At 40.8% G+C, this 22,142-nt stretch overlaps 1 protein-coding gene across 1 annotated transcript in view; it reads right to left on the reverse strand.

The window, feature by feature from the left end:
- ripor1 (RHO family interacting cell polarization regulator 1) overlaps window positions 1-8,005 on the reverse strand; it is a 46,690-nt gene extending 38,685 nt beyond the window's left edge. Inside the window, exon 1 of the mRNA XM_041938781.1 lies at window positions 7,811-8,005. The gene's annotated coding sequence lies outside the window, so the exon portion shown is untranslated. The remainder of the gene's footprint in view (window positions 1-7,810) is intronic.
- Between the last annotated feature and the right edge of the window lie 14,137 nt (window positions 8,006-22,142).

Consider the following 22,142-nt stretch of genomic DNA (forward strand, 5'->3'; position numbering starts at 1 on the left):
GGGACTTTCTGGTTAATCTCCAGCTGGCCAATAAGCAGCTTAACTGTCACTGGAGTGCAGCAGGCTAATTACTAGTTTGTTGCCAGTCTAATATGGTTCAGAGCCACACAGAACCATACTGAAAATACCCTCTACATTAATAATAATGTTAAAATAGACTGGAGGATTCTTGTTGCGTTATGACACTGTGTCAGATGTGACAGTTTATTTTGTATCTAACATTAAGCGTACTATAGAGTCAAACGGCTCAGAAAGTGCACGTTTCTACACTGTATTCAGCACTGTTTTACATGCCTAAATCTAACTTTTGGAGTGAAAAATGTTACGTTTGTGCAAATTGCATTTATCATGTAGACATCACCGAATCAAAATGTCAGAATTTGTATGAATTTCTGAAAAGGCAGAGAAGAATCCCTGCTACCGGTGAGTGCCGAGGGTTCCTGGGTCTGTGACCCTTCACTGTTGGGCCAGTGAGCCGGGTGCGCAGGGAAACTGTGCCATTAGGTTAACCCTTCGTGGAAGGTTAAGCTGCTGCAGGGGCAGGTAAAGAGATACACGGAGCAGATGCTGAACTGATGGTTTAATCTGTGACCACAACCTGTTGATAATGTTAAACGAGCCTCAGACTAAGACTGAGGTAACCGCTGAGAAAGTTCCAAAATGTTAGCAGGACTAAACGTCAACAGCCTCTGTGAAGTAAAGGTGGACCCATTAAATCAGCTTTTCCTGATCCAAACTATCGTTATCAAAGCATCTTTAAAAATCCACTATCAGTCGATTTCTAATGTGAAGCACAGATACGTGTAAAATCATTGGGATTCTAACTGTAGAGTCCTACTATAAAACAGGTTTTATCCGGAATGGATTTAGGCCGCTACCCTTGAACCCAGACTCTTGAAAATACTACTTTCAGCGCTAAGTATTTTTTGAACCCTCAGTTCACATTGTCTGCACTTCCGGCGTTAGCACCACTTCAGTCACTCTTGTGACTGTACTTTTTCCCAAAGTGAGCACCACATTCACCTGTTCAGTGATCAGCTCCATCCTCTACTGCTTGGTATTTATGACCACCATGAGCCACACTCACTGAAGCTAAAAACAGAGGTTTCCTCACTCTTTTCCATCAGACCTCTGTGTTGGTGCGGCACAGGTGGCCTCCGACACAGCAACTACGCTCGCCAAGCTATCACACACGCAAGAAGTTCACCTCAAAAACATTGACACGTGGAGAAAATGATTGGGGCTGAGATAACTTTTAAGAGTTGTATAGTCCATCCTCACACACACACACACACACACACACACACACACACACACACACACACACACACACACACACACACACACACGCACACGCACACACACACACAATGCTTCATCCACTCATAAATTTGGTGCTTAAGGGTTCATATACATATTGTCTGTCTGTCTGTCTTTGGCTGTTGTCATGGCTTTGGTCTTACCGGCAAAAGACCTGGTTGGTAATCCTCTTATAATCTCTTTTACCTGAACTGTCACTAGACCTGGAGAGGACAACGCACAGACAGAGACAATCACTGTGGCAATCTTATCAGTTAAAAAAAAAAAGTCTGGAAACCAGAACTGGGAAATGGGATTAAGGTTACAAGAAGAAGAGACTGTGCGAGGAAGATGAGACGAACAGGGAAAAAAAAAGAAAAAAAAATCAGAGCAGGTTGTTTGTGGTTATCTAAACTTCAGGCAGAGCTAAGGCAGTCACCTGTGAAAAAGAAATCACCGATAACACGATCAACAAGCATCATAAGGAGTGAGCAATGCTGATGAACAGGAACAAGCATATGAGAGAGAGAGAATGAGCAGAGCATGAGCGAGTAAAAATGTAGTTCCTGTAACTGCTTTTCAAAGCAAAAGCCTTCCAGAGAAGGGGCTATGGTAATTTCACCAGTAACAGCTGCCCAGGACCAGCGCTAAAAATAACACCAACCCACCCACCAATGACCAAACTTCTCAATCCCATGTGCTCTTACTTTTGGAAGAAGAGAAAGACGGGAGGTCAGCAAAGGGCTAAACAGCTGCTGAAGTCTAGTGTAATATATGATTACTGCAGCAGCTCTGTTATTAGAAAAAGACACTGCGTGAGTCACTCTGTGCAGAGCGCCACTGCACGGACACACACACTGCGAGTGTGTTCAGCTGAGTCAGAGGTCATGTCAGGTAGAAGTCTGAGGTTTGATAATAACAGTGATCGAACTTCTGTGCTTTTTTTTAAGGTTCCACCCAAGTGTGCCTACAGCTTCTCTTTTAGTGTTTTTACAGTACATGACAATAATCAGCATTTCACCACCACATGTCGACCACTGCTGTCCTAATTCTCTAAACTATTGTATCAATTTTAGCAAAATGACTCTCTCATTCAGTTCAGTTTTCGTTGAAAACATCTTAATTGCTAGTTCTACAATAATTATGGGTCACTCTTCTGAAATCCTTCAGCTTCATCTCTTAATATTCTCTCTTTATGTGCTGCCAGACTTGGCTGTCTAGAAAGACAGTTCAATAACAACACCTCCCAAAACTACTCCACAAAATACAAGGCATGAATGCTGAAGTAAAATCTGCATTAAATACTTCATTTTCATTAGTTTTGCTTTTTCCCTTTTTCTTCACCATTGAAGTGTGGTGTTGGAGCAGCATGATTTTGGTGACTTACAGCTGATCAAAGTGTCTTTCAAATCTTAAATGCTTTCCACTAAATGTTACTGAAAGGTTGTAATTTATAGACTTCAGGACATAATGCATAGTGATAATAAACAATCAAAAATCAAATCAAGTTCATCGTCACATACACAATCATACACAGTACAACAAAAATATGTAGTATTTGGAGCAGTGGGCGGCCACTGTGCAGCACCAGAGGACCAACTTCAGTTCTAAGCCAGTGTCTTGGTTAACCTAACATACGTGAATTAAGCCAACATACGTGTTTTTGATGGCAGGGGTGACAGGACCACCTGCGGGGAAGCCATGCAAACACAGGGAGAACATGCACACACAACAGAAAAGCCCTTCTTGCTGTGAGGCCACAGTGCTAACTGTGTGTCACCAGTCACCAGTCTGTTAGCACTGCCCTGCTGCTGCGTAAATCTTCCCTCCATCGAGGTTCCAATGTTCAGTCTGTGTGGAAAATCTTTAGAGGTGTTGATTCAACTGTTTGATCATTTTGGAGGCTGTTTGTGATGCTGTTAAATTGTGTTGATTATACTGAGTTTTGCTTTACTTTGCAATCTCCCCCGATTGAGATAAATGGGTTGTACAAAACAGCAGAAACACTAATAAACTGACAACTGAATGGGTATTTCAACATGTAGCAGGTTCTACAGGATCTCCTCAGACACCAACAACCTGACATTCACACAACGGCGTCACTTTCAGGAATGAGTGCACCCGTCGCGTGTCTCCGTTGAAAATAATGAACATGTGTGGGCAGCGGACGCAACTTCTGAACAAGCCCTGAGGCTATGGTTACCCACAAGCACAAACACAGTTTGTCAAGAGGCGATCGTTACTCACTTTAATAGTCAAGCAGCGAGCAGAGCAGGAGAGAAAACGACTCGCTGTACGCCGAGAGGCATGAGGGTGAGTGAACAGCTAAAGCACCCCAAATAACAATCAGTCTGACAAAAACACTCCATACTGTGTGTTAGTCACAGAAAAACGAGACATTCCACATCCTGAGAATGAAAGATCAGGGGGAGTCAATAGATAATTAGAGGAATTATAATTAGAATAAGTTCTCTTTCAATCACACATGTTCAGATATGAGTGGAAAGTATTGTTCCTGCTACAGCATTTCTAACATTTAAACTCAAAAGACGTCAGAAACGCACAGCTAAGTCCGTCACTTTGCATGTAAACATGTAATCACGAGGATGTAACTGAGGATGTATTCGTGCCTATTCATTTTAAAAGATCTCAACCGGCACCCGACTGAGCGATGGTGGAACAGACGTTTCGTGTTTATAGGGCTGGCCCCGCTTTGCTGCGGTCCAGCCCACGAAATTCAGAGAAACCAGGCCTTCAGTGGTATCCTTTGGGGGAATATTCTTGGCTTCACAACACCATCTATCTGAAGAGTCATTATCTCTCATTATAAGTTGAGTAGTTCAGAATGGCACGTGTGTGTACATGTCTGTTTACGTTTGTATACACTGTGTCCATGTTTGAGTTTGTGTGTGTTAATTGGCTGTTTGTCCAGTTCTTCAAGGAAGTCTACTCCACCAGAGGAAGTCATTAACTTCAAAGGACCTTGTGTGAGTGTACGTGTGTGTGTGTGTGTATCAGAGAGAGCGACAGAGGCCTTAGGCTGTCCAAAAAATGGAATGCATGCTGGGTAATCCATGTCAGGTTGCTTTTTGGGCCTCAGAGCTGGTTTACTGACTGCCAACAGATGCACATACACACATGCTTCAAATTGCCACTCTCTCTGTGGTGCCTCAGTTTTCAGTGCTACACTATTTACTATTGGCTGGAATTACATAAACATCTTTTTTTTTTAAAATAAATCATTCACCTACGACAGCAAATTTGTCACCACAGGGAGGCCTGAGAATCAGTAAAATGTGGATACCTGTGCACCCTTTAATCCACTCTGCTTTCAAAGCTGTTCTTACTTTTGCACTCGGCTGTGCACATGAAAAGTGGCAGAAAGCTCGAGAGGAGTTCAAATCCTACCCTGACTTGCTGATGGAAGGAAAATCCCTGCACTCAGGGTTTTTCACGCTTATATGCTACCATGATTACCAAATGCTCTTGCATAGTCATATCCTGTATAACTACATATAGATTACACATCTTATCTTAAATTTAAGCGAAGTAATAAATAAAGGAGTGCACTGTGTCAAGTCATTCATTTGGTCCACACCAGAGTTTGATTGACAGCTTTCACAGAGGCCTAAACAAACCAAACAAACTGAGCAAACTGACCACAGTGTGTTTGAACCACGCCGAACAGGTCAAGTTGTGAAAGCTTGCTACTGATAACCTGCTATGTTTGTGGTGGCACCAATGCAATGGACTAATTGGTGACCAGATCTAGTAACACTGGGCGGAGATCAGTCTCACTCGACCACCTGACGTCCGTCCTGGGACGACAGTACCTTACTTCAGCTATATTGTCTCAACATGCAGTGTATTAAAACTGTGTCGTTCCACTGTGAGCCTCCAGAACAACTTTGCCGTCATCTTAAGGCCAACTGTGATCCTTACTCTTTGTTCTCAATTACAGTTTCATTCATTCTCTGAACCAGATGAATCTGTCAGAGTTTGAAAAGTGCATTTGTTAGACTTTGAAGCGAGAGTCACTGCTCACCCTGTGGCTGCGTCGCTAGCTGCAGGGTCGAGCCCGTGTCAAGGCAACGTGCCTTAAAGCAGAGTACAAAGGAGGCAGGCAATGATTGTGTCCTGATGTGACAACTTTTGAATGGCATTACAGATAAAAACAGGTGTGTAATGTGCACTAAGAATGCCTAATCAGTACACAGATGATATGAGAAATTTGCGACACCATCTTTCATGTTCCATCCTGCTGTGTGGATGAACACAATAAATGCTGAATGAGAGTCAGATGAGTGAGTGCAGAACGGTGTCTGCCCGCTCTGTATCTGTTTCATGCAGCTTGTTAGCGCCAGCCTGATTATTAGCTGAATTAGGTCTTCTAACAGTGACAGCCCTGCTCCGGCACAATGGACTCACTGTTCACTTGGCTCTGAGAGAGAAACGCAGAGAGAGGGTGTTTGTGTTTTGGAAGGAGGATTCCCACAGTCAGCCTGAACAAGTTTGTTTTTGTCACCTATTCCAGCAACATTTGGGTTCCATGACCTACCCAGTTGGAACACAGTCAAACAGGACGGTGTGTTTGTTTCTGCAGGCAGAGCGCTACGACAATATGTGGCGTATTTCAAAGCTATGCCAAGAATGTTGTCACTCCATCCGGAGACAGATAGCCTGTCACACTATAGGGGGTGGGAGGATGCAGAAGGGTTGCAACCGATGGTTATTTTCACTTAATCAATGAATTATTCATTTGGTCTAAAAATGTCAGAGTTTATGTCAAATGTCCACCAAAAGATACCAGAACCAAAGCAACATATTCTGATTCCTGACTTTATTTATCCAACAGTCCAAAAATATTCAATTCATATTGATATAAAATGGAAAAATCAGCAAATACTCATATCTGAGAAGCTGGAACCTGATCATGTTTGAATTTTTCTTATTTTTTTGATTGATTGAGTTTTTAAAATAGCATCCTGGTGTAATTCAATCCAGTCTTTTAAAAGTCTTTTCAATGAAAAAAGTTCTTAAAGCATCATTTCATCAATCCACATCCACAGAACACTGTGGATGTGGATGGAGGTCAGAGTTTCAGCCACATTCCAGATTTTGCAGATATCTCAGGACAATGGAAAACTACATAAACACTGTTGTTCATTTGGAGAACATTTTGTAGCGTGTTGATTTTTCTTGTAGCATGATTTGATGATGAGAAGGACACATTGGTGAGAAGTCAGCTGCAGTTACATAAAATATGGTCCTTTTTACATAAATGAGACCCAACTGAATTTTCCAATTCATCTAGAAAAGGATAAACATTTGGTTGACTGCTGCAGTGTCAATGGTTGATAAATGCAAGGCTTTAGTGGGTGAGGGAGAAACTCTAATCAGACTGAAAAGTTCTATCTTACATTTTAATGGAAGTAAACACAAAAATGTCGACTGTATGTATCACAACACAGGCCGGAAGTCTGACATGGTAACTGTTAAACAGTAACAGTAATAAAATGCTTAACCACAACTCTAACAACTACTAAAATGGTCCTCTCTCTCTCTCTCTCTCTCTGTCTCTCTCTCTCTCTCTCGCTCTCTCTCTCTCTCTCTCTCTCACACACACACACACACACACACAAATCACATCAATGATACCATTCTTATCATGTCTCAGTCTGTCATTTTAATATTCACGGATGCAAATGGATTTATAATACTGCACGCAAACACACACGCGCGCGACACGCACACACACACACAGGCCTACTGTGCACATGCTCACAGTCTGCCATGCAAAGCTTTGGTCATACAAGCACAGATACTGTCCTTCACCAACTGTCTTCAGCACGCGCACATCAACAAGAAGGCACGTTCCCATTTCCAGTCCCGTCACAAATATTCACCACAATCTGAGTGACACTGACAGATTGTGTTACACCGCTGACACCGACGACCATACAACTCTAAGTGAAAAAACAACTTGTCAACTTTACGGCACGCGTTCTTTGGTATTCTCGCCATACACAGTTCACCAAATAGCGCTTCTTATAATGGAAACGTAGCGCTCACGGACGCCTCGGTGCTTGCTGCCACTCTGCATTACTTTATGTTTCCTTGTAAGAACATCGCGGGATGTTCCGCCACAAGCAAACAAACGAGGCGACATGCCAGTGAAACCGCTAGACTGAAGCCGGAGCACGGCTTAAATTAAAAAGCAGAATTCACAGATTTGTGAACGCGGTTCGGCACGGCGGGTCCTCCACACAGCGGAGAACGGGACCACTCGGGGTGACAGGACAGGACTGCAGCAGACAGAGGCAGTTAGAGGAGAGCTACTAACCAAGACAGAGAGGATGTCCTGGGCTAACGCAGTAGCTAAGCCCCCCACCAAAAATAGGAGGGTAGCTCATGACTAACCTAACGGAGGTAGCGAGATAAACAATATGGCGAAACAGGTCGTTAGATATGAAAATAGGCATTTAAATGCAAAACATTTGAGCCAACATACATGTTCGCTGCGGTGTTCTGGCTCCTCTCCTCCCGGCTGACACAAATCTTTTCTTTGGCCAAACAAAAAACCCAAAAGCTCCTGAGGGGAATAAACAGGTGGGGGTTGTTCCGAGCAGAGTTCTTCTCTCAGTCCATCAGTGTCGTCGTTAATATTGTTCTGGCTGCTAAAAACTATCCACCACCTCCGCACAGCTTTCTTCCATACAGCCAGCAGTGCAGCGTTCACTACAACCTCCGTCAAGCGCCACCCAGTAAATGGAGAGACTTCCGTCCTCACTTTCAAATTAAAATGCCGTTAGGTCAACAGGCTAAACCGCTACACCTTATAGTCACTTTACATCCGGTCAAGGCTGGCTGCTCATATTTATTTGCTCAATATGCACGAAAAGCATATTATTTCCTCAATATGCACCAAAAGTACATTATTTAACTGAAATGTTAGTGGTCTATCTCCATCTCCTGTATTTTTACCCAATCTTAAGTCTCACTCTTTCCCTTTGTCAATATCTAGTTTTAATGCCTTTTTAATTGCAGTTGATATTGTGCTTACATGCTTATTGTCTCTAAAATGATTTGGTGGTATGCAAACTAACAGATATAGCCTACTTAGGGCAGGAAGTACTCCAGAACAGAGGCACTGGTTGGTTTCTGGGACTGATGCTATCATGTGCATGTACCATGTGCTGTGTGGTTTGCAGTGCACACTGGTATCAGAAACCACCAGGTTTTTAATAATGGCCTCTAGGTGTTTAGAAACGTTGTTCTAATTGTCTCCAGGTGTTTCATACACACCATGCCTCTAATATGGCAACACAATTGGAAATATAGGTTTTTCACGCCCTTTTATTAGTCAAAAACTCTAATAAACATTTTCAGTGAGATAAAGTAATCTCTCTTTTGTGAAAAGCTGTAATAAACACCTTGAGTATGGGGCTCTAGTGAGTTATAGTAAACAATTGTGAAAAGGTGTAAAAAAAATCAAAAGTTTTACTTTTAGTGTATTGGAATATTATTAATACTAAATGAAAAAATTAAGTAACATACACTGTAAATGCAGATATTAGACACAAACAAAATGCAGGGGTCAAACAGATCACAGTCGTCAGCAGAGTAGCACAGAGTGAAGCCTTCCTATTCTTATGGGTGTGCCATATCCCTGAAGTGAGGAGGCAAAGGAGGGGTTTCTACATCACCGACACACTAATTATTCAGCACCTGGAAAGTCCTGCTATTTCCAATACCAGAAGTCAACGGGGAATGAAACGCTTCACTGTACGCCATGCCTCTGAACGTAATCCAGCCCCACCATTACTTACATTTAGTAAATACTGAAGAATAAAATTGAATGCCCGATAATGAAATGTTGGCTCTAATGTAGCATTTCCCAAACCTCAGCTTGAGAAATGCTGGTCTAATGGACAAATAAGCATTTAGTATTCTTCTCAAATGGGCAATCAGTTATGTAATATTTACTTTTATTGACCGTCAGGTGGTATAGAAGGGCCAGGTTAGAGAAGGCAGCAGGGTGTCGGGCTGCTTCTCCAACAATGACGAGTCTGCGTACAGGGTGCGGTAGAACTTTTGACAACCTGGTTTATGGAGAACAATATTCTGGACAGGACAGAGGAGATAATAGTTCATATCACATTACCGTGCATTACGGCTTGCTTGGCGTGGGAACTACACTGTCTATAATCAGAACATCACAGGCTACTGGGGTCGCCAATGTGGTGCCCAAGGTCACCTGAAGGCTACGAGTAGCCTATGAGTTGTGCATAATGTCATAACACTTGTGAGGAAGTGTACAAATGGGCTCCATTGTGTCATAACATTTACATACATGACTTAAATATCTTGATTTATTATTATTATCAAGTAAATTGAGAGTAGCCTTTATATTGTGTGTTCTGAGTTGAAACCATGTTTTTCTATTGTGCCCTTCTGCATTTGGGGTCCCACATGGTGGCCTAAACCACCTCTGCCTTTCTCCTGATGTGCAGTTTTTTCATTGTCATGATCTAGAAAATTAATTGGTTTACCTTGATTAGTTGAGCTGAGTAAATTGACTCTCAGTTCATATCAGTAGATTTCTCATAAGACCCTTCAGTGTTAATACCACAATTTGCGATTCCAAACCAATTTGGTTCATCCCTGTGAAAATGACTAAAGGTGAAAATACACTCTGCTACGCTGTTCTAGTGAAAGCATCAGTTTGTCATGTTCATTCATCATGTATACTGAATATCCCTCCTGACAGTGTCCTTCCTCTCAAAAAGGTTGGAGAGCCATAATCTAAAGAGGCCCCTCTCATCCTTCCCAGTCTCTCTTCTAGACTGGGCGTGCCACACCCCCCTCACTGCCTCGCTGTCTCTGCCTTACATGTCTAACGTAACCTCGTGCTGCTTTTATTATTTTATTGTATCTGGTGAAAAAAAACTCCTCCACACACAGTGCATGTTGGGGAGATACACAGGAAGTACTCACTTCATACCAGATCATAGAGTGAGGAAGAGAAACAATAGACAGCTGTCTGCAGCTGATGCAGCTCCACTCTGCTGACTGTGTGGTGACGGCACGGTGAGCCCCTGAGGACAAGCAGCATGACAGCACCACAGCAAGAGCCGAGCCAAACAAATGTTTGGAGTTTCCTGTAGCTACTGGCGGCTCGATGAGTCATTCTGATTCTCATGAGTTTCCTCGCAGTGAAGAAAATCCCATGAATGTCGGTGTTGCCATGTGATCCACCACAAAGACTTTCAAGGTAGCTGTTCTCCAGACAGGTGATACGTTACATGCATACACGGCCCGCAATTCATGACAGCTCACACATATTAAAATGAAATTTTAGGTCCAAAGCACATTTAAAATGTTGAATTGGCTGGTGAATAAAATATGGTCAACTGTCATTGGGCGGTTAGCAGACATGTGATGGACTAACTTTTCAACCTTTTCTCATTCCCAAAGCGTCAAATACCAACCCTTTTTTATGCCCTCCTGTCTCGTATAGATGCACAAAGTCCCCTCTATGGTCCGTATGAGACACACTGAGCCTTCAGCCGACTCCAGTGTAAACACATCCATGTCAGTATGAGACGTCCAGAGGAACTCCAGCCATCTATCATGTTCTCATCTCAGCCTTCGAGCCAGAAAGCCTCTAAAATGCAGTTAGTGTTGTGAAACAGTCAAAGTTTGGTTAAGTTTAGGCACCAAAAATTCTTTAGAGGCTTGTATTTGTGTCTATTTGTCCAAGGGGGCTTTCATTATCAAGGCATCAAAAGTACCTGGTAAAGGAAACGATCAGACACTTGGTTTCTTGGGGGGTACTAGCCCTGGGGTCTGTGGTGAGGGTTGGGTGTATGGCCCACAGCTCTAACCTGACCTCCTCCCCTCTCAGGACTTTTTTACTCTTTTTATTTTGAATGTGGAGCGTTGCCAACCAAGCGGGCTAAGGTGGTAGATATATGTTTGGCAAAGTTTTAAGTAACTGAGTTGATGCTGCTGATAATAGGCCTGAGGAACGTTGCGTCTTTGTTAGTCCTGGGGAGTCCGTCCATGCATGGGATGGCCTCTCCAGGATACAGGTGATGATGCTGTTCATGATCTGTCTTCTCCTTCTGTAGCTGTTGCAAACATTTTCTGGCCTTTTTCTTGTATCCACTGGTGGGATGTTTCATATGTATCAGTTGTGATGTTGGCATGGTGGCCTGCATCAGCCTGTGACTGATATGTGCCTAACACTGTAGTTTCACCTGAGAAAATTCAGACAAATCTAACATTTGGACTGAAGTGTCCTCCAGAGACTGTAGCAACTGTTTTCATTAACTGCTTCATAAAAATAAGTCTAAATTTAGTTTTTTATCTCAGTCTGTGCGCTGGCTGCATCTGCACGTGTTTATGAAGCATGGACACACATGGATACACACTACATAACAAGGCTAAACTTAGCTGCGTAGAGTAGGCTGGGTCTTCCTCATGAGTTGGCGCCTGTGCCAAATGTACACAGTGATATTGGGATCTTGGCCAGGCCGTGTCCAGACGTAATCATGCCGGCCAACCAGACAGGAGTTGAATGAAGTGCATATATTCCGCCCTCTCAGACAGGCCAAGACACAAATCCACAAACAGAAAATTAGAACAACAGTTCCAAAATCTTAACTATCCATTGATATTGATATAACTATCCATTTTAGAAAATTTAATTAAATTTTCCTTTTTTTTTTTCACTTTAATTTTTAATATGCAGAATTGGACTGGTAAATGTTTCACAAATGTCTGTCATCATACAGTTGCAGTGATGTAACTTTGTGTGGAGGTCCTGTTCTGCCACTTGCTAAGTCAACAGCATTGTAGCTAATATAGTATCAAGCTGGACATTTTTTTTATTGTTTGTCATGTATGCTGTATTTGTGCATTTACAGGATGTTGTCACGGGTAGCTGAGCCCATTAAGCATAGTTAAACTCCTCCGGTCATGATGTCATCCTGGAAGACACTGGAAACCTTTTTTCTGTACACTGGAAAACAGTCTGTCTGTGCAGGGAAGCTGCTAAACTAGCTTACTGGAGGAATCACAGATAACAGATAACATGTATGATAAACGTTAGTTTCCTTAGCGTTGTTGGTGTATATAATCATTCACATCTCACATCAACAGCATCGGTTTTACTATGTGTTGAGTGAGCTTATTTGTCATTTTAGATGATTTTGAATTGTTGAATTGATGCTTTTGAGTGTTGGCTGGGATGTTCTGTTCTTCTGTTCTTCTGCCAACACCTCTGATTTAAGGTCTGAGGACGTACGTGTTAATGAACACCTATGGAATGAATGCCCTCACAAAACAAATAATAATTTGTGTTAGCCTCCTTGTTTGACCTTGTTGGGCCAGTTCTCCCCTTGGGTAACTGTGGTTTTGCTCGTGCCATCATCAGTGCAGTCATCAGTATATTTACCACTCCTGACCTGATGTGGCGTTGCCAGAAGGTGGCAGCCAAGGATCACAGTGATCACAACTCCTCCTGCATATTGTGTTCAGTCTACACAGATAACTGGAGAATGGAGGTTGTTCGACATCCATTGGCAAAAAGAATATCCTTTCAGAATTTAATTCATATTTAAACCTTTCATTTAGACTGACAGTAATTTGATTTCCTCAGTTGACCACCTGTTCAGGTTGGTACCAAAAGACAGGAAGTGTTTTCAAATTAGAAAAGAATGGATGAATTTTCATCAGAAGTCATGATCAGCCCATAGCTCACATACAATTAGTCAAAATAGGGGTTATAAGGACCATCGCTATAAGCGATGCCTTTCACATGGCAGCAGGCATTGTCATCCATTGTACTTTAGTCAATGATGACTATTCGATACTATGGGTACTTTGCTGTCCTAGTAATTGTTTGTTTCTGGTCTTATTGTGTATAACATCATGCAACACAGTTTCCTTCATGTTATATTGAGTACTGTATATGCAGGAAATGACAACTAAGTCCATGTTAGATAGATGATTATGATTCTGATTATTACGCATGTATTCATGCATATTTGGCACTCTGGACATTCTGGTAGTTACAATTAGGCACAGAATAATAATTGTATTAGTTTGGTCCCTCACCTCAGTCCCCCCACCATTTTTTCTGTTAATTATTGTTTAAAACTTTGTGCAAATAATATTAATAATAATAAACTTTTTTTATATAGCACCTTTCATGCAAGGAAAGCAGCTCAAAATGCTCTGAATGCGTCGCATAAAAAAGAATGAACATAAAAACAGGGATAGAAAATTTATGTATAATAAGATGGAGAATAAAACCCACTTGGTGCTGAACACAGGGAAGACCAAGGAGGTCATGGATGGAAAAGTGGTGGAGCGTGTGGACAACATCAAGTTCCTGGGCCTCCACATCACATCTGATCTCTCCTGGTCCATGAACACCTCCCGTCTGGTGAAGAAGGCACAACAAAGGCTCTTCTTCCTCAGGAAACTGAAACAGGCTGGACTCTCCTCTCGCCATTTGCATTCAGTATATGCATTCTAGTATATTTCAGCTGCTCTCTTGGTATATTTTATGCTGTTGGTATATTTTATTGTTTATTGTTTTAGTATATTCTTATTGTCTTAGTATATTCTCATTTCTGGTATATTTTTTATTGCATTTATGCATAGTTTTATCCGTATGTTGGTTTATTTTACTCTAGTATCTTTATTTTATTTTATTACTACTTTCTTATCTCTCTTTTTGTTTCTAACATGGGGGTCGCAATACAAATTCCATTGACAATTTATGCTCAGTGACAATAAAGAATCTTGAATCTTGAAAATGATTGTAAAAATAAGATAAAAACAAGGATGAAAATAGAATAAAGCCAAGGTGAAAAATAAGACTGAAAGTAAAACCTACTGAATAGCAAAGAATGAAAATACAACATTTTAAAAGAATTGCAGCAGTGTAGGGCTGGTAAAGCGTTTTCATGTTATGCAGCTCTACGGCAATATTCGTTTTCACCAGTAGGTGGCAGTGGTGGCTTTGAATGACCGCTGCTGTAAATACTGCTTAAAAGGAAGTTCGCCCAGCTTGGACATGTAACAGTCAGGATAGCAGCAAAGAAGGGCTCATCCAAGTCCGTTCTTCTGCTGTATTTGCTGGTCAGAAAAGTGCACAGGCATCATCATTTATGTTCTCATTTGTTGTGTTCTCTTCTTTCTCATTCCATTCTGCCCCTCCACCTCCCTTTTCTCTCTTTCTTCTGATCTCTTCTGTGAATACACTCAGACATTCCCATGCTCACACCTACAGTACATGCACATAGCTCACCATCACACTCACACACATATTTGACACAAGTAATTTTCCCACCAAAATATATATCTCTACATCTGTACTGACTCTGGTAACTCTGGTAACTCCGTGTCTGTCGTCACCTTGCATGCTCAGTAAAAATTACTGGCGGCTTCTTCCAGTGGCCTCCAGGACCTGCACCCGTCCCAGTGGGTAGATCCACCAAACTGTCAGTCCAAATGTGCTTTACACTTTACTGCAGGTGCCACTGTTATTTCCATTCCTGCTCCCAATGATACAGATCAGTGCATCAGCTGCATGTGATTGATTGTTGCAAAAATAATAGTAGTCTTTACTTACATTGAATATCTGACAGATCTCAGGTGGGGTTGATTTTTCCAACCCCTTCCAGGTTGCAGCTCTTTTTTATTTTTTTATTTATTGCTTCTCTCCCACTGTGACTGTCCCATTCTGAGTTTGAGGCATGAATGAGTGATGGCAGATGACAACAACAGCATGACTTTATTGGACTCAGTTTAGCAGTTAACTCGAGCTTCAGAAATGTTAGTAAATAATAAATAATTCTCTGCAGTTAAAGTGGCATCACTGTGAATAACTCCAGCAGTGCTTTTAACTAGTTATATTGTAATCTTGGTGCCCTTTGCCCTTATCAGAGTCAACCCACCTCCTCCTAAACAGAGACACATGGACATCACAAGCTTTTTTTGTTCAGAGAGAAAAGAATTACATAGGGAAAGAAATGTAGCCACGTTTTGGAAATGTTCGTTTTCTATGCAGTAACAGTATTTCTGGCTTTTATATTTCCATGTTCACATTTCAGGAGAGCCTGAAACCCCCGTTAGTGTGTACATGGTGAACAAAAAAACCCATTAAATTACTGTACATCTAAAAATCTGGTTCCATCATGATGGTCTGTGAAATGTTATATTTGTAAGCAAATGAAAGGGCTGCTTTTAGTGTCTCATATCAGGATACATTTACAGTACATGCACACTATGCCTCCTCTGTAAATACTATGAGAAGATCTGGCCACAGTGAGAGCTTCCTGTAGTAATTCTGCTGACGCCACAGGAGGAGGAGACACAGTTTGCAGATTTGCTTAAAGTAAGAACAGTGAAACAATAAAAAAAGATCTCACTGTATAAACTTAATATGGGAACAGCCAAGTTTTGAAACTTTGCTTCCATACATTTGGATGCCTGATGTCCCTGCACACAAAGATTAAATGTATGTTTTATTGTTACCTTTTTCAAACAAAATGTTTCTTTCTGACACCACACCACAGAGACGATTACAAGGATGAGTTTGAAAACTCTGAGTAAAATTCTCAAAGTCCAATCAGGAGCAGAACTAGACATCTGAAATCCATTCCTTACACTTGTGATCTTGCATTTATGAAAAAGCAAAAGAAATGACCCCACCTTAAGCACGTTGGATCTGTTTTGTAGGACACAACACACACATTCAGCAAGGGAATTTCTCAGATGATGCCATGAGAGGAGTGTTGAGACGTCAACCAGTCCCATTTCTGTTAACTGTATATAATTAATGTTCTGCGCTGTTCTGTGTGCGGACGGGGTCAGTATGTAATTAATGTTCTGATATAGATAAAAGTGCTGTCTGCCTATAATTACTGTATACTGGAAGTCCGATATGTGTCAAGTTGTGTGTGTGTGTTTGTGTACGTGTGTGCAATGACAGGCTTATTCATGTCACTATCAGATGATGTCATAAAGACGCTACATTGTCGATGAGAGTAGAGCAGATGACAGGAGAGGACACAATGGGGGAAAACAGGGGAAGATAGAAAGGAGGCAAGAGAAAGGACAGGAGAAGAAGAAAAGAAAGGAGCAGAGGAGGAGAGGGGTTAGGAGGATAGGACAGGACAGGAAACAGGAAGAGAAGGGGTGGAGAGAGGGAAAGGATGTAACAAGTTGTGTTGACTGTATAATCACTGTGCACTAACACCCATTTCTCCGTGTGTGTGAATGTGAAGGAGAGAGAGAGAGAGAGAGACTGCCGTATATATTATTAATAAGAGTAGAATTATTAGTTGCTGTATACTTGGTCTGAACTTGCACTGTGGGACGAGAAATTTCAATGAATTTTTCTTTATTTTTCTTATTTTGTATAGTGTGTAGACTAATGCTGACGACATTAAAACTCTGAAATAACGAATAGGGAACAAAACAAGTGTCAGCAAAGTAAAATGTGTTTTATATTTAAACTTTAATTTAAAAAAAAGAAAAAAGGTCCCGTTTAGCAGATATAAGGAGAACCAAACACACACCCACCCACAGTCTGAGCCTCTCAATAATCATATGGTGGTCGACAGTATCAAAAGCAAAACTGAGATCGATTTATCACCTTGCATTACATCATTTGAGACTCTGATAATAGTTTGTTTCTGCTGAGTGCAACCGATGAAAACCAGACTGAAACTTGAAAGGAGGGAAATTTGTTGCACTCATTAACTCAAGAAACAGGAACAGCAGGTGGTGAAGGGGAAGAGAAATAAATAGAAAGAAATAAAAAGTCACTAAGTTCACTCAAAAAGGAGCTGTTAGGAAGGGGTGGACGGTAAATTAAATTCCATTAAAGCGATTTGTACATCCAACTTTAATGTTTTGTAATTCAAACAAAGAGAAAAAATTCTAGGCAAGCTGATGAAGTGTAATCCTGCACCACTCAGTGAGGGGGTATGTTCCATGTTCCTCCGCCAGGTTTCAGTCACAAACAAAAGGCCTCACTTCTTAAACTGGATGATATCATTCAGCACTCAGCATTCATTTGTTACATATGGAGGGAGCAGATCCATCCTGAGTGGAGCAGAAGGAACACGGCCATTTAGTTATTAGTTATTCTGGTTGCTGCAATTATTCAGATAGTTCAGTGTGGGAGATGGTCTGTTCATCCTGTTCTCACTCTTGAGTTGTTGCATAAGGATGCATGGTCAGGACTGCTTGGGGTCACTTCTCAATGTTCTCAAAGCCAACACATCAAATGTTGTAGTATTAAGAGTGAGAAAAGTCCACATTTGAAGGGTGTTGGGTGGTTGGAGGGGACAAATAGGACTTTCACCCAGGGTTTCTGTTCTGCATAATGCACATAACTTAATATATGGAATATGCGTAATTAATGTACTTATTCAAAGCCAAACCATGATCTTTTCCTGAACTTGACCAAGTTGTTTGTTTCCTAAACTTACCCAAGTAGTTTTTGGTGACTAAATCTGTGTGTGATGAGACAAGAAGTGGTCTATCCAGTGTACAGAAACATCTGTACTGACTACAGGCTGGAGGTCCCCAAGTCCAAATGGGAGACGCTGCCAAAGGTGGTTGAGAATGGCAGAGCTATGACTCTGTGGGACTTCAAGATCCAGACTGACAGGCAGGTTCTGGCTGACCGAGGCTCCGGGTGTTGAGGTGGTTGACAAGGAGCAGAAGACAACAGTAGTGTTTAATATAGAGCTCCTGAGCAACAGCAACATCAGGAAGAAAAGCATGAGAAGCTAGAGAAGAACCAAGGGCAGAAGGAAGAACTGGATCAGATGAGAAGGTGAACTCCACAGTAGTCCCAGTATGAACAGGAGCACCAGGGGCTGGGACCCCCAAACTGGGCGAGTGGCTCCAGTAGATTCCAGCAACAACATCTGAGGTCTCTGTCCAGAAGAGGGCAGTCCTAGAAACAGCTAAGATACTGCACAGAGGGTTCCTCTGGTAGAGAACCTGAGCCTGAGGAAGACACACACCAATGGAAAATGGTGAGTGGGAGAGAAATTTCTACACACCTCCCATTTGTGTGTGTGTGTGTGTGCATGTGTGTGTGTGTGTGCATGTGTGTGGTGACAGAGAGAAACTGTCTTGTCAAGATCGAGTGTCACTGCATTCCAGTGTCTGTAATTATACTGTATATCAGAGTGATACACACTCAAGCCCACACACACTCACACTTAATTTCTTACTCTGTATGTAATGTAATTAACACAGACCTTGTTTCACCAGGGGAGACTGTGAGTCACTTTCAAACTAATTCAAATACAGCACAGAGGCAGCTGCTGAAACAAGCGGCATGCCGGGTGTGAGGGACCAGGGTATCAGGGTACTAAGATATGAGGCAATACCAGTCTCGGGGTAACAAGGATTCACTTGCAAGGTGTCAGGGTACCGAAATATGAGTATGTGCCATTATATCAGGGTACTGGTCCTTAGGGTATTAAAGTTGTAATCCTTAATATTTTGATTAATTAAAAACTGTTTGTTATTCTATTTATGCTCAGCATTTTTTCAATGTTACTGTTTATTGTGAACTTTTCCTACAACCGATCCAGATACTGCTGATGCGTGGCTTTTATTGTGAAGCAGTCACAGGAACACACACACACACACACACACACACACACATTTAAATCACCTTAAAATTCTTAAAGTTACACAATATGCAAATATGTCTCCTTCTTTGAAAATTAAACTGAAAGTTAAACACAGACTTCACTTTGCAGCTCGTTCTGGAAACTTCAGGTTCATGCCACTTCTGTCAGTCGTGTACTGGAACACGACTGACTTCCAAACTAGCTGTGGAGTCACAAAGTCATATTTGTAGATACACTTTTTAAACTCAGATTTAAAGCGATGACAGAGAAACTTTCCCCCTTCAGCAGATAAATGTGAAAACAGCCTTCTAGTATCAAACTCTGCACATTAATCATTCTGCACAGTGAAGCTCAAACATCCAACTGAAGTCACAATAAGCAAAGCTCATCTCTGAGTGGACAGGGACCTTATGGATCACAGCTTTGTGTGATGGGTAGCAGCGTATCAGGGGAGTATTTGGAATCTTCAGTGGTAATGTTGATGAACGGTTTGTTTCTTATCCGGATCTGTTTTTAATTGATTGGTTATAGAAGCTTGTGGTTGTTTTTATCCCTGTTAGGGTTAGGGTTAGGAAAATGAACCCGTTCCCCGGAAGGAACGGGAAATGCACGGTCCATCCCCCAGTTTCGTGTGGGTCGACGGAGGCGTTGGTCTCTCCTGCCATAACGAACCTCCGTCCAACCCTCGCCAAAATTGGCCATGTGGTGTTTTAATAAAGCCTTTGCTATTTGTAAATGAAATGTTTATTTATTTATTTATTGTATTTTAATAAACAGTTATGAAATGAAATAAAATGAGCTATATATTTATTGTTATATTTATATATTTATTGTATTTTTAATAAAACGTTATGAAATGAATTGTATATTTATTGTATATTTATTTTATATTTATAATGTAAAAAGAATGAATTAAAAATAAAAAATGAAAAAAAAATATGAAATTGTTTTTAAATAAAAAAACTAATTGTTTTTAAATATATAAAGAAAAAGCGTGTGCCCACCGGCGACGTTTCGACCCTTGTGGGTCTTCTTCAGGCCAAGGCACACAAGAGAGAGAAAAAAAATTAATTGAAAACAAACTAGGCTTGCAGACAAGTAGAGAGAGATGTTGCCTCTTCGGTGGTCAGAGCCAGAATGAGGGAGAGAGCTGCCTGTGCTCTATTTATAAGTTCCATGCAAGTTAAGTTTCACTTTCTTTTTCCTTTTACATACCAACTCACACACATATTCACACATAAACTTACTCTTATATATTATGTTTTTATACTGTTTTTTTTTTCTTTTTCATTTTTATTTGTTTTTTTATTATTATTTTTTTTATATTTTTTTATTATTTTTTTATTATTTTTTTATTTTTTTTATTTTTTTATATTTTCTGTATTTTTAATATATTTTTTTTGTCTTTTTGTTTTTGATGTTATTTTTATTTCCTTTATAAATTGAACTTGTTTTTATTGTGAGTAACCATACATATATATACATATATACATACATATACACATATATACATACACATACAAACGCATATATACCTGCACAGAATGTATTTTCCCTTTGTTTTTTATTTTTATTTTTCTTCCTTTTTTTCTTTTTTTCTTTTTTTCATATTTTTTATTTTTTGATAGCAATTTTTTATGTTTGTTTTTTGTATTTTTTGTTTTGTAAACTTAACACTTCTTTTTCATAAATGTGCGTGGTGGGGGGTTAGGAATTAGTAAAGGTTTGGGGTAGGGTTAGGGTTAGGGTTAGGGTTAGGATGTACTTGGTTTCAATTTTTTTTCACGTGGGCGTTAATGCTGGACACTTTCTCACTCGAGCAGTATTGACTCAGTCAGTCTTTCATGTCTTGTCATCATATGAAGAGGCCCCCCCCCCACAAGTATCATCGTGGATTGAGAACCCTTCAGAGTGTGTGTGGTTAATAAAGCTGCTGAAAGGACCACTTTGACATCATGAAAAAAAAAGCTTCCCTACACTCAAGATTGCAGGTGAGCCCTTCAAATAAAATCATTTCGCTTTAAATTCATCTCAAACCGAAAGGTGGCCTCTGTCATGTAATGAAAAGCCCAGACATCTTCAGAAGCAATTACAGTCTAACATCATATGAGCTTTCTACTGCAACACCACATCTTGACTGTAGAGTGACGAACCTCTTAAAAGCCTGAATTGACTGATCCAAATTGCTGCCCCCCTTAGTTACTGTTGCTAGGTCGGACAAGCTCGACAGGAAACACGGTGCTGCTGGTTCCGCTGAGCCACAGTGTGCATTTGTTTGTTTCTGGGCGTCAGGCGGTACAGCTGCAAGAAGCTGACGGCGAGGAGGACAGTTTGTGATGGAAGGATATAGTCACGATGTCAACTTTTAGGAAGAAGGCAAAATGACTCGAATTGAGGAAGTCATCTCTTCATCTCATGTCTTTTTACAAATGTGACTTCTCCCCCTGGGATGCCAGACATCATGCGCATCCACAAACAACACAGTCCTTTTCCAAATCCCTTAAATGCAAGAAGAGAAATAAAGAAGAAGTAAACCTGGCTGATGTTGGTGATCTGACATTAGGCTAACTCCTCTTGATGTAGCTATACTTGATATATCGCCCAAACCCAAACTTGTGGGTGGGTTAGGCTATACTGTTAAAAAGAAAAAAAGTTCTTTCACAAACAGCTAACTATCCACACAATAATTAATCTGAATATTAATAATTTATCATTAATAGTAATAAAGACATAACAAAACTCTAGTAGAGGCACAATGAATGAAATATTCTGCAATTCTTAAAAATAGATTCATACAAAATCCACTGATTAGCCAATTTGCACCAAATTGGAAAATCTGGATCTGTAGCACTTAGAGGATTTGTATACCAAAGAGGGTGAAATTTGCATGTAGCGTATTAATGGGTTGATTATAAAAGAAAACATTTACAGAGTTGCATGTAGTTTGATTTACACAAAAAAAACAAAAACAAAAAACTGCAAGGACCCTTGAAGACGACCACACTAACATTCAGACCCAGGTTTCCTTTCACCCTCTTTTCTCATACATCACTGCGTCATAATGACCTAGTATCTCAGCAGGTGAATGATGTGAAGAAAATCCCCAACTGTTCATCGCCCAGCCTAAAAGCCTAAAAATTGGCAAATTCAAGGAAAGGTTTC

The sequence above is a fragment of the Chelmon rostratus genome, chromosome 6, assembly GCF_017976325.1.
Source record: "Chelmon rostratus isolate fCheRos1 chromosome 6, fCheRos1.pri, whole genome shotgun sequence".
NCBI lineage: Eukaryota > Metazoa > Chordata > Actinopteri > Chaetodontiformes > Chaetodontidae > Chelmon > Chelmon rostratus.